At 32.0% G+C, this 15,808-nt stretch overlaps 1 protein-coding gene and 1 non-coding gene across 3 annotated transcripts in view; both read left to right on the top strand.

The window, feature by feature from the left end:
* Nucleotides 1–654: 654 nt before the first annotated feature.
* The window catches only part of LOC124357748, a 528,868-nt gene continuing 513,714 nt past the window's right edge, over nt 655–15,808 (top strand). For both annotated transcript variants that reach the window (XM_046809777.1, XM_046809776.1), the window contains exon 1: nt 655–710. The gene's annotated coding sequence lies outside the window, so the exon portion shown is untranslated. The remainder of the gene's footprint in view (nt 711–15,808) is intronic.
* Nucleotides 6,002–6,073, top strand: Trnag-ucc. The gene has a single exon. It is a non-coding gene; the product is annotated as a tRNA-Gly (tRNA).

Below are 15,808 nucleotides of genomic sequence, written 5' to 3'. Positions count from 1 at the left end.
TCATGTTAAGACACGCGTTTGAGTGAGTTTTTTTAATACGTACTATAGAGGTCGAATGCGTAAACTATTCGTCATATAGAGGTCGCGATCGTCTTGTAGAGGTTCTGTGCTAAAATATTAGTTGTGTAGAGGTTAATCAGTCTTAGCACAAATCACAAACATCCGTCTTATAATTATTTTCATCTAATTATTACGTTGTATATAAAGTGTTTTTAGCAATGAGTGTTATGAAGGTTTCAAGGGGATTTATTTAAAAAAATTCATCTTATCCAGTAATTCGTTTTATTAAGGTTTGTACTAACGAGGTTCGACTGTATAGAGATGTGCGGACAGACATACAGAAATTAAATGTTTCCAGCTCCTCGAGTTTATAGGCTCCACTAACGCTCAGACAATAAATGTCTAGCTATGAAACATGTAATTAAACTATTGTACAATCACTGTCTACTTGTAATTTACGTAGTTAAGCGTATTTTTTTGAAGTTTGCAACTAAGTGAAGTAAATGAATAAATCAGAAACACGGCTTGGACTGTGCCATACAAGTTTGACTCGTTTTGGTTTCACTTTAAGACGTAATTTAAGATGTCTCTGTGCAGTATACGAGTCCTTGTGTTATAAGTTTCTATATTGTATTAATACACGATTATCGTCTGTTTCAGCGATGGGCTAACCACAACTCACAAGCTCCACTGCGGTGCTTCTTTAAAAGGTATAATTTACTAATGTTTATTAGTTCAGCAATAATTACATAGATACATAAATACATATTTAAACCATTTTTGTAATTATGGTGTATATGCTACTACTTTTAGGTGATACGCTTATGAGGTACGCGTCATTAATACCTTCTAAAGTTTTCCGGTCATACAGCATCGAAACATTGTTATCACAGTTGAAATATTTAAATATTTCAACCTCGCTGCTTCATCCAACACGTTAAACTGAAAGGTTTAAGGTCTTGGTTTGACATATATTATTAAACATTTATTACAAAACCTCTATGATTACTCACATTTTGGTCCTCAGAAGATATGCACCACTTTTCCTGCGTTTTGATATCATATCTACCTATAATATGTTATCTTCTGCACAGTTCAAAAACTATCCTCGTGCACTGATACCATGAACTATCACAGTTCAAAACCAGTTGACAGTTCAAAACTATCCTTGCTGAGAGATATTTATTTCCAGTATGTTCAGTGTAAATATTGTTTATATTCAGAATTAACTTTAAGCAACATTAGATGATATGAGATATATAAACAGAGAGATCTTTTTGAACCTACGGAATATCTTTTTCTCTATCATACTTTCTTATGATCTCGTTTTTGAAGTTGTTAATTCACAATAGAATGGCAAAGCGCCTGTGGCACCAAGCGCAGGTGAGTCGTACACCAGTGAGGAGCGGGTTGCCGGTAGGCCTGCTGCAGGCGCCACCGCCACAACAACCTTGCACTGAGCCTCCTAGCCTTGACGTGCCAATGACCCCGACCCCGAGTAACGGACCCATTCATGTTTTTATGTTCTCGCACGACGACGGACGCGGCTCACGCACGCAGCCCCGCTCGTACGCTCGTACATTGCCGTAAACCGCTTAGCTCCTGACTGCTACCTCCTTCTCATCTCCTGGTAGCAGTTTAGAAATTGACTCCATACATTTAATCTACTTAGGATTTTCCAACTTCATTTTTATATGAATTTATGTAACTAATAGATTTATAAATAATAAAAAACCAAAAAAACAGGAAATTATTTCCAACCACCTTACCAAGATTTACGAATCTTTTATTGTTCGTTACAATGATAAGCCAACACTTGATAAAACCGACAAAAAAAAAACCTCAAGATATCCTACAGGTAACGCAGCCGTATCCATTGTTCACGACAGGTCAACTATGGGTAGAACCAGAGCAGCGCAGCGGCCCATCACTAAGTTCCTTTGACCTTCGCTTCGCATTGTTCTAAAAATAATTATAACTTTATCAGGATTTTATGATCTTCCTTAGGAGGTTACGCCACCACATGAAAACATTTAAGCAATAGTCTCCTTATAATCCTAATAATATTATAAATATAAAAAATTGCCTTTGTATTATTCAACCGATTGTACTGTAATTTTACATGGAAATTCTTAGGGTCCGTGGTATGAATATAGTCCTTTTCTTATTTCGAAAATCCCTCTAAACCTCGAACTCTAAATCTCTTATTTCAAACTGGTCTCTAAAGTAGCAAAAAGTTCAAACTTGGTCTCTAAAGTTGTGAAAAGTTCAAACTTGGTCTCTAAAAGTTGTGAAAAGTTCAAACTTGGTCTTTAAAGTTGTGAAATATTAATTAATTGAAAGAACCTGTGTAATGTGATCAACTGTTCTGTAAAAAAAAAACTTTGTGAAAGCACAACCATACGCATGTTTAATTAATTTAACAAAGATTTATAATTTGCTTACATTTATATGGGAAAGCATAGAGTAAACTTTATACTAACATCACTTCTCAGTAAGAAAATATCCAAATAAGACAATTAAAAGTGTCAGTACAAATATACTTTGAACTGTACATTTTATAAAATAATAAGTATTAGATATAAAAGACCACGATATTATCTAACTTTTACTATAAATTTAAAGACTGTTACAACTAATCTTAGTTGTCTTTTGACCGAAGTTCGCTTCCCACATCTATGTAGGCCTGTCTATTTACACATATTTCTTGATCGGGAAACAAGCCATAATCAATTAAAGGAATAATAAATACTAAGACCAGAGTAAATTACAACGGAGATAAATATACACTTTTGGCGGATTATGGCCATGACAACAAGGAAAACTCAACATCAGCATCGGAAATACACTGGAAGTAGAGCTTATAGACACGTAAAATGCCTACGAAATTGTGCGCGAAGTCGCGGGTAACTGCTAGTATTTATATAATTTTTACATACACATCTTCAACATATTCCTGTAAATTTGTATGCATATCTGACCATATTTTCGCTAAAATAAAAAAATTTGTTATTTTGTTTATAAATGTATGAACATTACTAAACACAGATAAGTTCTTTTGGTATAGCCTACTATACAACAACCATATAACTGTTTATTATTATTACAGCCATGTAATACAATTAGTTATTCGCAAATAACAGTTTTGATCTGGCCTACCTAATTTTAAGCCACACCACTGAAATTAACCTTTAATAATTTTAATAATACAATTCAACTTTACACTCCATTAGCTTTCCTTTTTCTAGTTGATTAAAAAAAGAAGTTTTTTACTAGTTTCTACCCTACGAGTCAATATAAAATAATGCCGTTTTGCCTAAGAATATATTTATAGAGATATTTGTATATATATTTTTATTTGATATATTTATAGAGTTTGGATAAAATTTCACAGCCCTAACTTAATAAAATCCAGTAACTATAAAATATGAAACTTTCATGCATGAAAATACTACCATGATATTTTTCACATTTTTCCTTTTTTTCCTCTTCCATTATTATGTAACTGCCATATTAAAATTTATCTTGATAAATGTTATCATGTTAAATATATACAGAAGGAATACGAAGTGAATGTTTTCTACCAACATTGCATGTAATTTTTGGTTGGGAAATAGGGAATTATTTTGAAAGTTTATACATATTTTTATTGGTTTAAAAAGTGTACCGTATATTTTTTGTTCCTATACAGTAATTGTAGAAGAATTTTGTTAAGTCAGCTATCGGCATTAATTTTTCTAATATTCTTAGTTTTGCCTAATGAACTTTCATTTGAACCGTTATATGATAAGTAATGCAAGAAAACAGTGTTTAATTGCCCCCAGGTATTTTTTATTGAATAGAAGGCCGACATTCTGATAAGGTGAGCGGAAATTGGTTTCCTTTGAGACCCCGCAGCCTCGGTTATTCTAATTGGAAGTGTCAGTCGATAGAGGTTGTCTCATTTACTGTTTTCTAATTTCCCCTTTGTCCCTCTTAGGACAAGGGTGAGTTAAGTGAAAAACCTTTAAAGTACTACGACTGCTTTATTTTTCATTAGTCTCCTAGTTTGTAATGTTGGCAATGGTGCATGTTATGGAGTCAGCTTCATTTCAACCTATCTGAGAAGTACAAATAATTTTCTTTAGTTACTTCGGCACCTTACTTAGCTAAGCGGTAACCAAGCTTATCATTAGATATGCTGTAAAAAATTCATTTTTTGTCTGGCTGTCCGCACTATATCTTGAGAAAGATCCGACTTGTGTACTTGCAATTTTACATGTAACTTCACTTCTCAATAGGCAACATCGAGTGCTATTCCGAGTCTATGGAACTGGCTTAGCGTCATTGCAGCCTATCATTAAACAGGTTGACACAAGTACTCTTATCGGCCTAAAGGATGTTTTTTTTTGTATGATTGTCTGCCTCTCTGTCCACAGGACATCTCAAAAATGAAGTAAGCTAATAAGCTTGAATTGGGCATGCAACCTCAGTGAACCCCACAGCAGTGATGAGGCGTACTCGTACCAAGAACGTAGCCAGGAAAAAAATTTGGGGGTGGGGTCCAGACAATAGATATTTCCCGTAGTGGACAGAAAGAGTAATACTCCATTTTGTTGTTTAAAAAGTTCTTGACCCGTTTCTTTGTCGATAACGATATGTCATCAGTACATGTCAGTAATACTGAATTGTTTAAATAATAATAATCGTTTACTAAAAAATTAATTGACAAAATTGAAAATTAGGAGGTTGCCTGGACTCTTACCTAGTGCGTACTATCTATAGACAAATATCAACTATAGGAAAAAATTTCTATGAATAAAATGTACGTTTCCAGGATTAGCCTACATAAAATGCAAACCTTTTTAATTGGTATATTATAAAAATAAACGATTCAGTTGTTTAACAAGTTACATAGTTTTTTTTTGACGTGACAACGTCTTAAATTAGGTTGCGGCTCGGAGTGACTCATGAAAAAGTGTAACGCCCGGTAACGTTACGATGCCCGTCCAGTGGGTCCGCCGCACGGGATAAAGCAGATAACTGTGGGTCCGCCGCACGGGATAAAGCAGATAACTATGTTTATTCGTGAAAATGTGGAGTGCTTAGATTCGTCATTTACAACAACTACAACAATAAAGGTAAATAATTGTACACTGATATTTCATTATCGTAAACTATGATTGATTGATTAATTGTTAGATTGACACAAAAGTTGAGAAACTGAGTTTATAGGTTATGTCATACTATTGACAAATGTTGATAGTGTTAAGTAAATTATTAGTTTAAATCACTCTGCAATCAATCGTAATTCAGTCGATTGAGAAGAAACAGCGCGTATTGCTAGTCAAACATTTAAAATAACAAATTATAACCTCTAACCTGTCATAACAGTGCGACCAAACAAACGAACTAAACCGACCAATCACCACGCGCGAAGTTAGAATTTAACTGTGTTTAGCAAGAATTTCAAATTCCAATTTTAGTAAATGTTTTATTCAACTTTACCATTTACAATAACAAATTTTAATTAATTTCAAATTATGTACAATGTTTTAGTAAACAAAATATATTTCTATAGTTAAAATTTGTGCAATTCTTATTTTCATTCAATTCCTTGTTCCTATTGTGCAATTTAATAATATTCATATCAATAAATATTCTACCGAGAAAAAGACGTTGTCACGTAAAATCTTCGCCCGTAAAACCGACTTTACAGGCAACCATATTTTTTTTTTTTTTTTTTTCAGAAATAGTATCAATTAGATTGTTGTTATGTAAATAAATCTCTAAGCCTAATTGACATTTAATTAGCCTACATTGTTTGTCAAAGAAATGAGATGGTAAATCAGTATTAGAAACTCTATTTTATAGCAATTTTTAAAGCTACATAAACTGGAAATAGTTTCTTTCGATTGTGTTTAGATAATTACAATATTGCAAATAGCTTATATTCAGCTTTTATATCTTCTAAAAATAGCACATTTGCTACAGTCTTAGGAAGATTACACTACCTCGACGTGCGATGGTGGTGTAATGGTCAGCATAGTTGCCTTCCAAGCAGTTGATCCGGGTTCGATTCCCGGCCATCGCACTTACTTTTTGCGTGTTCTTAATAAATCACAATTTTAATATAATAATGATTTATGTTATTTCTAACATTTTTCTATTTATCGTACTTGATTTGATCTAATTGTTCATTCGCTAATTATTGTATAAAAATTCAAAAAGCATACTTTTGGTAATATTTATAAAATTAAATTAATGTTTTAAAATAACGTTGTAAGACAAAACGTTTTATTCACTACTAACAGCTACCCGTGGCTACGCACGCAATTTCGTAGGCTATGCACGTGTATGAGCACTGCTGTTTCGAGTGATTTATATTTATGTTTTTGTGTATAGTGTTGTTACCTTTAGTAAAATTTAGATAGTAACTTTGTCTTTGATATCTGCATTACATTACTGTCTAAGGGCTGCATACTTAATATTTGCTAAACATTTCCAGTTACAAATATATTTGTACTAAAAAGTTTAATTTTCCTATCAGGACACTTTCTTAGTCTGAGCTCAACAGAGATTGGAGAAAAGGTTGAAATAAGAATTGTTACTATCAAACTTACTCTATGCTTTCAAGAATAAAAATTTAAAAAAATTGCAATAGCGGTTAAATTAATTTAACACATGGTTCTGCTGACAAATCACTGTTTACACAGAATAGTTGAATTACATTCAGCAGCTCTTACACTAATAATATTTGTTTGATATAATGCAAGTTTAGAGACTAAGATGGAGTTTTCGCGACTTCAGAGACTAGTGGGGCCTAGACCGGAGCGATTTTCGAAATAGGAATAGGCCTATATTTTAACCAGGAATCCTAAGAATATCGGTATAAAATTTTATACAATTTACAATAGTACAGTAGTATTTTGATGTGATTGAATAACACACGATCACGTACTCATACACACACATGCCATTTGGCTGTTATATAATAGTATAGATTGAATACATTGTGTAACACATACTATGATGAAATAAGGGGTATGGTAAAACAAACACTGATTGAATATAAACTGTGCACTGAAAGATGAAACGATTTTGTTCACAAAAGCCGCCAATAAACAAATCTGGGCGGTCGAGTGGAGGAGGCTGCCATTGTAAATAACCGATGGCGACCCAAACAATGCAGATTCAATATTGTCTAAATCTGTATTTATTTGAATAACAACAGCAGCCACTTATACCTTTCCTTTCTCCATTACTCTGAGCTTGGGGACACGTTGTGTAATCGAGAGAAATGTTTGTTTACTTTTTGTAATTGGAAACATTACAGCTGTGGCCAGTGTTAAGTCTGTAATTAAACTAGGATCTAATCCAGTTCCTTTTATTTCCAATGTTATATATATTACATTCTAATTAATTAATCAATGAACTATTATTGTCAGTTAGAATTAGAAGTAGGCTACTACATCTAAATTAATCCCTGTTTTCTCTGTATCCATTTCAAACGCTACTATTTTCTCAAGACAACTAATTAAAAATCTTTCTTTTACCATAGAAGAAGAATTTTCTGTTTGCTGTGGTTTGATAGGAAATCCCTGCACTGAAAGAAATAGTAATAGTTTTGTCGTAAATTGCAGAATAATGAAAACTGACCCAAGGCTTCTATGTTTTCACTTCTATCATTTATATATTAAACATTACTACTACACAAGTATTATGGGTTAATAATCATAGTTCAGATGGTTACATTAAAGAAGGTGAGGTAAAAATTTGAATTGATTTAAAATTGTTTTTTCAGTTATAATTTTAGAAAATTGGTGATGATATTACGTCATTTCTATGAATCACAAACACATTCATTCCCATGATCAGTGCGTTTCACAGTTATCAGACAGGACACTATCAAAATTAAATCCTTAATCTTTAACAGTATTTTATAAATATTTTATTCTGTGGACCTTCAATGTGGTGTACGGCTAAGATCGAGGCAATTAATCAAGAGATCATTTGTTCGAATTCCGAGGAGATCAATACAATTTGCAGATTTCCTTCTATGTCCTGAAACACGTTTAGAATAACACTTAACAGTATATTGGCGTAGAAAGGACTCAAGTTAAGATTCTAAACAATATCGAATACCTTACTATGAAATTCCCAACTTTGTCTGCCCATCCAAATTGAAATATTTTGGATATAATACCCATATTTATATAAGTATTTTATAGAATCGGACAAATATAATTCAACTTAAACATCATTTAAAGAGCCGAAATGTCTTTCATATCGTGTCGTTGCTGCCCGTTAGTCTGCTATAACTCTCGATAGAAAGGTCCTAGAGATTTGAAACTTGGTACATTGGTTCCTGTTGGTCCTGGGAAGAACTATTTTAATATTTATGTGAAAAGACGTAAGGGAAGTCCGTCTTTGTGTCCATACGTATGTCTGTGCGATAACTCTTTCGTTACGTTCTGTCCAGTCCTTCGTTGTATAGGTTTTTCGTAATGTATGTGCAAGAACTGTATTATTATTACTAAAATAATCATTTCATATAAGTTCGTAAATGATAGTTGTATAACATTATCCTGCTTACATTCTACGAATTTAGAAATATTTATTTCACTTTCGGCGCTGATATTTATCAACTTATAACTACCAACAGTATTATTCAAGAAACTGTAGTTTATAATTATTATACTGTTGTGGAATTTTTTTTAGTAATTTCTGGTGCTATGAATCCTCAATAAACTATGTCATTAGAAACGAAAAGGCTTAAAGTCCATTTTGAGTTCGGGTACCTATTTAAATAAGTAGGTGGCATTTCACTGAGTGCCTGTTGGCAGCGATCGAACATTGTATTTGTCTTACGACTCACCGAGTTATATTTGTTTCTGGGAATAAGAAGTGTCATCTTTGGGGCTCATGGGCCTGCATAAAACTGTTGACTCACAACAATTAAGTGATTTAAAAATGGCACATCACAGGTAACGAGTTGCTATACACGGATAGAACAAGTTTGTGATGACAATATTCTATTTCGAGGTGGATGGTGTAGGTGCTGAAGAGGGAAAATATATTATTTGGTTAATTAATCCCCAACCAAGCTATTTGGTTAAATTTATGGTGTTTTATTTAACTTTTATGCGTCAACGATAAAGTAACAGAAATTTGATGAACGTAATATAATATAACGATAAGTATCGTTATTAAACACTTTTAATGATCTTGATTCAGTCATTTACTATTTTAGAGAACATCAGCAGTTCAGTATGATACTTGGTACCGAATCCCACTAACAAATGTTTTAATGTACTATTGTGGATAACGTTATTACGTTAGAATGTCTTGTTCCAAAACCCACTTAATAGTTTGTAGCGTCAGTCCTGAAAACAAACATTTTTACGCAAAGTAAAAAATAATATGTACCTACCAAGTTTTATAATATAACGTTATTTAGTCATGTTTGTTGAAATATTTTATTCAGTTTCCTATGAGGATACATTGGCATAAACAATTGTCTATTACTCTTTCGTCTCTGTAACATGGCGTACGTTGAAACCATGTTCTGCGAAGCACATTATAAATACTGTTTTCACCATGTGAAAGAAAATTGGTTTAATATACAAAAATACATAGTTCCACACTAGTTCTAAATAGTTATTCCTGCTTTCTTATACAAAGTTAGATTAGTTTTAAGCTAATATATAAATCCCGAATTGTAGGAAAATTTTTATTCCAAAAGTTCCAAATACAAATGACATTCATAGAATATTTGTTTGCAAAAATTGTAGATCTTAAAAAAATGTTCCAACTCTTGAGATTATGTCATGTGATTAAATAATTAAAATTCGTACTACGATTCTCCTAGGATTTTACAAAATGTTAAGAACGAACAAAGCTATTATTTTCTAACTTTTATTCAAAAGCTGGACGTTTTAAATATTTATAAGGTGTTTTGATGAATAAATTCTAGTTTGTACTTATACAGTGTACATTATTAAAGTACGCTTACACATACACGCACACAATTTAAAAAGTTCCTTTTAAATAAAATATATTCCTTATTGTTTTCGCAAAGCTCATTGACATAAATTTTAGTTTCTTCAGATGAGTAAATGTATTTAACAAAATGAAAAATGGATTATTTAAATCATACCCTGACTATGTTGATAAATTAAAAGATAAAACCTTTCAACCGTTAATATGCAAAAGCCGCCCATAAATAAAACCTGGCCAGTGGGCTATCAATGTAAATGTACAGTAGCGACCCAAACAATGCAGATTCAATATTGCCTAGAACGACCATTTATTGAACGACAGGAGGTAGTCATCCCTTCTCTCAGGCTACCCCACCACTTTAGTCGGCCACGTTCATCTATACATTCTGGTTAATACTGGAAAGAGAGAGAAGTTATTTTGAGAGAGAAAGCCCTGCAACAATTTTATTGCTATAGATTTTCAAGTTTGTACGAAACATTATCTCTATACAAGCAACTCGAGTTTGATGATGATGCATGTTACTGAATGGGATTTGGTGGACAGATAAAATTTTTCCATTGAAAAATATTGGCAACAAGAACATCGCTGACTAAACAAGGTAGGAATACGCCAGACCAAGTGTCGTGTAACAGGCTTCACTGAGGTTGCATGCAAACTTTAAATTTATGGCTCATTTTATTTCCGAGAAAGATAGAAAGACGGACAATTATAATGTTTACATCCCATCCGGCAGGGAAAGGAGAAACTGTGCCAGCTTGTTGCGTCATGTCCTTCAATGACGCTCAACCGAATTCCATGGACATGCACCATCATAAAAAACATTCTTAGGTATGTAGAAATTAAGATTCACGCAAAATTTTAAGTAAACAGATAAAACCCTTCTTGATATATCTTGTTATGTAATGCATTCCCATTTTTATTTATTTAATTAGGTTTCATAGCAGTGTTACAACAATAACAGTTCAGATGATTTAAGGAGGGTATTACAACGCAAGAGGGAGCTGAAGTCATATCTTGTCACCGAGTTTTAAAATTCACTTTCCACTATTTTTCTTTTCACTTCATGAATAAAAGTCACTTGTTGGAGTCTCAAGTGATTGGGTTCAGTTTGTTTACAGATTTATTTATCCTGCTTTATCTCGTTACCATCATTGTTACCCATAAGACCATTTTAAGAATATTTGCTAACGCTCAGCCAAATCCAATGAACCTATCAACGAACTCAGTGTTGTATACAAAAAACTTCATGTAAAATTTCAAATTTATTGGTTAGCTCGTTTACGTCCCTTATACATACCATCGTCCGGACGGACTGATAGAAATTAAATTTGTCCAGCCCAACGAGTGATAGGCTTCGCTAAAGTTCAGCCAATAAATTCGTAAACAAACTGTATACAAGTATATAACTTTTAACATGTGATATAGTACACATGTAGCCTAATGAAATCGAGCTCGGCATGGCGTGACAGTACACTTCTTTTAATTATGCTGTAAAGAGTATACTGTCCGATTGAATCTGTTGTTTATGTATAAATACTGAATAAAATTAAAATTTACTATTCATTTAAGTAATAATGTTGTAATTTGTTGCTACAAAATTTCTAGGCAAGCGCTAGAAGATATTGTATAAATCCTGGATAACGTCGTCCATATTATTATTATTTAACAAATGTTGTAAAAGTACTTAACGATGTTCAAGTTGTATTCATATATGTGTGAGTAAACCCATATTTGTCTTCGATTGTGATTTTTTGCGTTTAAACGTTAAAACAAACGCTACCGCTATCCGGCGATATGTGGGGGGAAACAGCAAGCAGGTGATATTGGATTGTTTTGTTTGAAGTTAAACACAGACAGTTTAGTGGTTGTGGAAGAGGGGTTGGGGTGTCAGAGGCGGTGACAAGTACAAATAAATTTCTCTGCCGAACTGATCGCTTTACCCAATTTAAGTCTTAATACCCCCATATCACCTATCATATTTTATAATATGAACATCGTCTAGACTGAGTTAACGTGTACAGAATAACAATAAAACACAATAGTTGTGGTTTGAACAGTTTAGCCTTAGCATCAGACTTTTTCTCTCCTTTTCTCCTATCTTACTCTCAACTCCCTCCTCCACGCATAATAAATAACACTTATTTTGTTCTAAAAAACCTTACGGAAGGAAATTTCACTAAAATTAATGTTAAAAAAATAAACGAAAGTTGTATTAATTCTACCATGTTTCACGATCGAATATCTCATAACATTTTATGTGCGTTCTCCTCTGGTAATATCCTTCTTGCTCCAAAATTCAAAATTTGATATCGCTACGTTATCGCGACAAAACGCGCCTTTTATATTTTTTGTTGTGGATAGATTTGTTATAAACTGATTTTTAACATGGGACATATTGACCTAGTAACACATGTATGGGCTTGAAATGTTGCATGCAATTACAGCGAAGCACGTTACGGGTCACATGATGTGGGGTACTACTACCTTGTATCATAAATGAATTCAATTATTAGCCCTTTACATGGCAAGTATACAGTTAGATACATCATCTTAGTTCTGTCTGCTCTCACTCATGTGTCTGTCCATACTCGTATGTACTGCATTACCGCCAAGACAATACAGTAGGAATTTGAGGAAAATAATAAATATTTACCGCACATGAATAAATAAATGAATAAATGAATAAATGATTTTATTTCCATCAATAAAATAATTTTTAAAGTAACACTTTTATAACCCAGGAAATAATGCTGGTCAGTATCAAGTAAGCGACCAGCATGAAAAAAATATACATCTAATTTAAAAAGAAATTAACCAAATTTGAGTCCAGTTCTACTTTAAAAACTAAGAACTAAGAGCTCTCCGCAGCGTCCAAATAACACCATGCATCTAATATAACTAAAAAAGAAAACAAACTAAATAAAAAATAAAAATACAAAGCATTTCTTCTTAAACTAAATAGGTCTTTTCCAAAGTATTATCTTCTTATACAAAATAATATATATGTGTAATATTTGTAATGATTTTAACATAAGACTTTGTAGTTGGTTATAATTTAAAAAAAAAGAGAGAATAAATAAATAATAAAATGAAACTATGAGAAATACTATTATTATTGTTGGTTTTTTTTTTTTTTTTTTTTTTTTTTTTTTTTTTTTTATATATATATATATATACATACATATATAAGTACAAAACTAGACTAAAAAGGAGTTTAAGAACTCAATGCACTTATTTTTAAAAAGCCATTCTTTTAATTTTTTTGAAAATAATTTAACATTGCTAATTTGTTTTTATTTTAAGCGGCAATTGGTTGAAATACTTGGGTCCATTATAAAGAAATGATTGTCTGAGCACAGTTTTGTTGACCTTTGGAATTCTATAAGTTATTTTTTTGAGTGTTTCTTGTAGAGTAATAAAGGTTGTTTGTCCCCTGATTTCCGCTTCTAATGTAAAATAATCTTAGGACTTTGAATACAAAAAGATGTTGAACAGGTAGAATATTTAATTGTAACGAATAACGGAAATGAACTTTCTTGTTTTTGTTTGTTTAAGATTATTCGCAAATAATGGTTTTGTGTTATTCTCAGTCTATTTAACAGGTATTTTGAAGCATTTCCCCAGCAAATTATTCCGTATTGGATTACGTGACTGAATTAAACCAAAATAAAGTGATCGTAAAAGAGATTCATTACAAAAATTCCTTAAAAAATAAAATTTTCGAATACTGATGGAAATAGATTTATGTAATGCAAATATATAAGATGTTGCCGTTATTTTTCTTTTTTCATCTAAAGTTATTCCCAAATATTTGACAAATTTGACTTTTTCTATAGATTGACAGTTACAATCGATTAATCGATTTGTACATGTGTAATCGTGATATAAAATATTTTTTTTCAAAGTCAAAGCCTCTTAAATCGAAATTTACATACTTTGTTTTGCTGACATTTAATTCCATTTTATTTAATGTACACCAATTTCTCAAAGTTTTCAAGTCTGTGTTTTATATTTTCGCAAATTACATTAATGTTGCTATGCGAATAGAATAGCGCAATGTCATCCGCAAAAGCGTTTACTTGTCCAAGAAAAATTTTGAGAGATGAGATCATTTATAAAGATCAGGAACAGATTTGCTGAAAGTACAGCTCCTTGAGGCACACCTACAGTGACCGGTAGTGGCGGGCTTAAGGCTGTTGCCGACCTTCACCCTCTGAGTGCGGCCTGTAAGGTAACTTCGAAACCAGTCCAAAGCCACACCTCTTACACCCATCGCTCTCTTCATTTCTAATAAAGTGTCATGGCTTACTAAATCAAATGCTTTTTTGAAATCAATAAAAAACACCTGTTATTTTATTATTTTGATTAATACTACTATAAAATGCTATCAGTTACTTTTATTAGTGCGTCCTCCGTGGATTTTCCTTTTATGAAACCAAATTGGTTGTTACTTAATAATGAATTTTTGCTTATGTAATTAATTAATCTGATTCTCATGCTTTTTCAATTATTTTAGAAAATACTGATAACAGGCTTATGGGTCTTAGATTATTTACATTGTGAACATTTTCCTTTTTTAAATAATGGCACAACTATACTAAGCTTTAATTTGTTTGGAAATACTCCTGTGGTAAAGCTCAAGTTGATAATATAGGAGAGTAATGGAGCAATTTCATCTGCAATACGTTTGACTAAAACTATATTGAAGCTATCATATCCCGAGGATTTTTTATTCTTTAAACTGCTAATTATATTTCTACTTCATTTGTTGTTACTACTGGGCTTAAAAATAAGAGTTCAAAACTGGATTGGGGATTACTTATATTGTGTAAGTGGAACGATATTGTTTGTGCCTATTTGTGATTGTATGTTTACAAAATGTTTATTAGCCTCTTCAGCAATCATTTCCGGATTTACAAGAATTGTTTACCGTCTTCAAGTATTAGCTTGTCCACGGTTTTTACCACCCGGCCTCCAGTTAAGTTGTTTATTATTTTCCATTGTTGTGAAGCGTCTCCATTACAATTGGAGAGTTTATTAGAATAATATTCATTTTTTGTTAAATCAATTTTTTGTTTTTTAAATCTTTACAAAATGTACTATAGTAAGTTAAAAAAATGTGTATCGTATGGCCTTTTTTTTGATATTTTATACAAACTTTCTTCTTTTTTCTATGTTTTTTAACAAATTGTTAGTTATCCAAGGACTTCTAGTTCTAGCTTTATCTATCTTTTCACATTTACTTTGAGACTTTGTATTATTGTTAACAATATTGCTTAGTGTTTCGTGAAACTTATCGTAACATTCATTAACATTATTCATTGTGTAAAACTCATCCCAATTAACATTTTTTAACTGAAGGCTAATACTATCATAGTCAACTACTGTTTTTGTTTGCAAGCTGAGATTTTTATTTGTTTTCAATAAGCTAACTTCTTTTTGTTCCATGATTAGTCCTATAATGTAGTGATCTGTGATATTTATATCAAAAGTTGCATATTTAAATGTGTTTTATATTTCTGTGTTTTATAAAAATGTGGTCAATACAAGACTGTGTTGTTTGCGTAATTCTAGTCGGAGTGTTAATTATAGATGCAAAAACCGTTATTATTCATTAAACTTAAATAGTGTTGTGTGTGTGTGGATGATAAGTCTAACAAGTTAATGTTAATATCTCCAATAATAATAGCGTTTTTGTTTATATTTGACAATATGACTTCTAGTTCCGTGTTAAAAGTATTTTCTGAGAAATTCATGTAACCTATACATACATAATAAATTGAAGTATATTTTGTTAAGTTTTATTTCAAGTAAAAGTACGTCAGCC

This window comes from Homalodisca vitripennis, chromosome 3 (genome assembly GCF_021130785.1).
Source record: "Homalodisca vitripennis isolate AUS2020 chromosome 3, UT_GWSS_2.1, whole genome shotgun sequence".
NCBI classification, from domain to species: domain Eukaryota; kingdom Metazoa; phylum Arthropoda; class Insecta; order Hemiptera; family Cicadellidae; genus Homalodisca; species Homalodisca vitripennis.
This window is presented reverse-complemented; position numbering and strand designations above follow the sequence as displayed.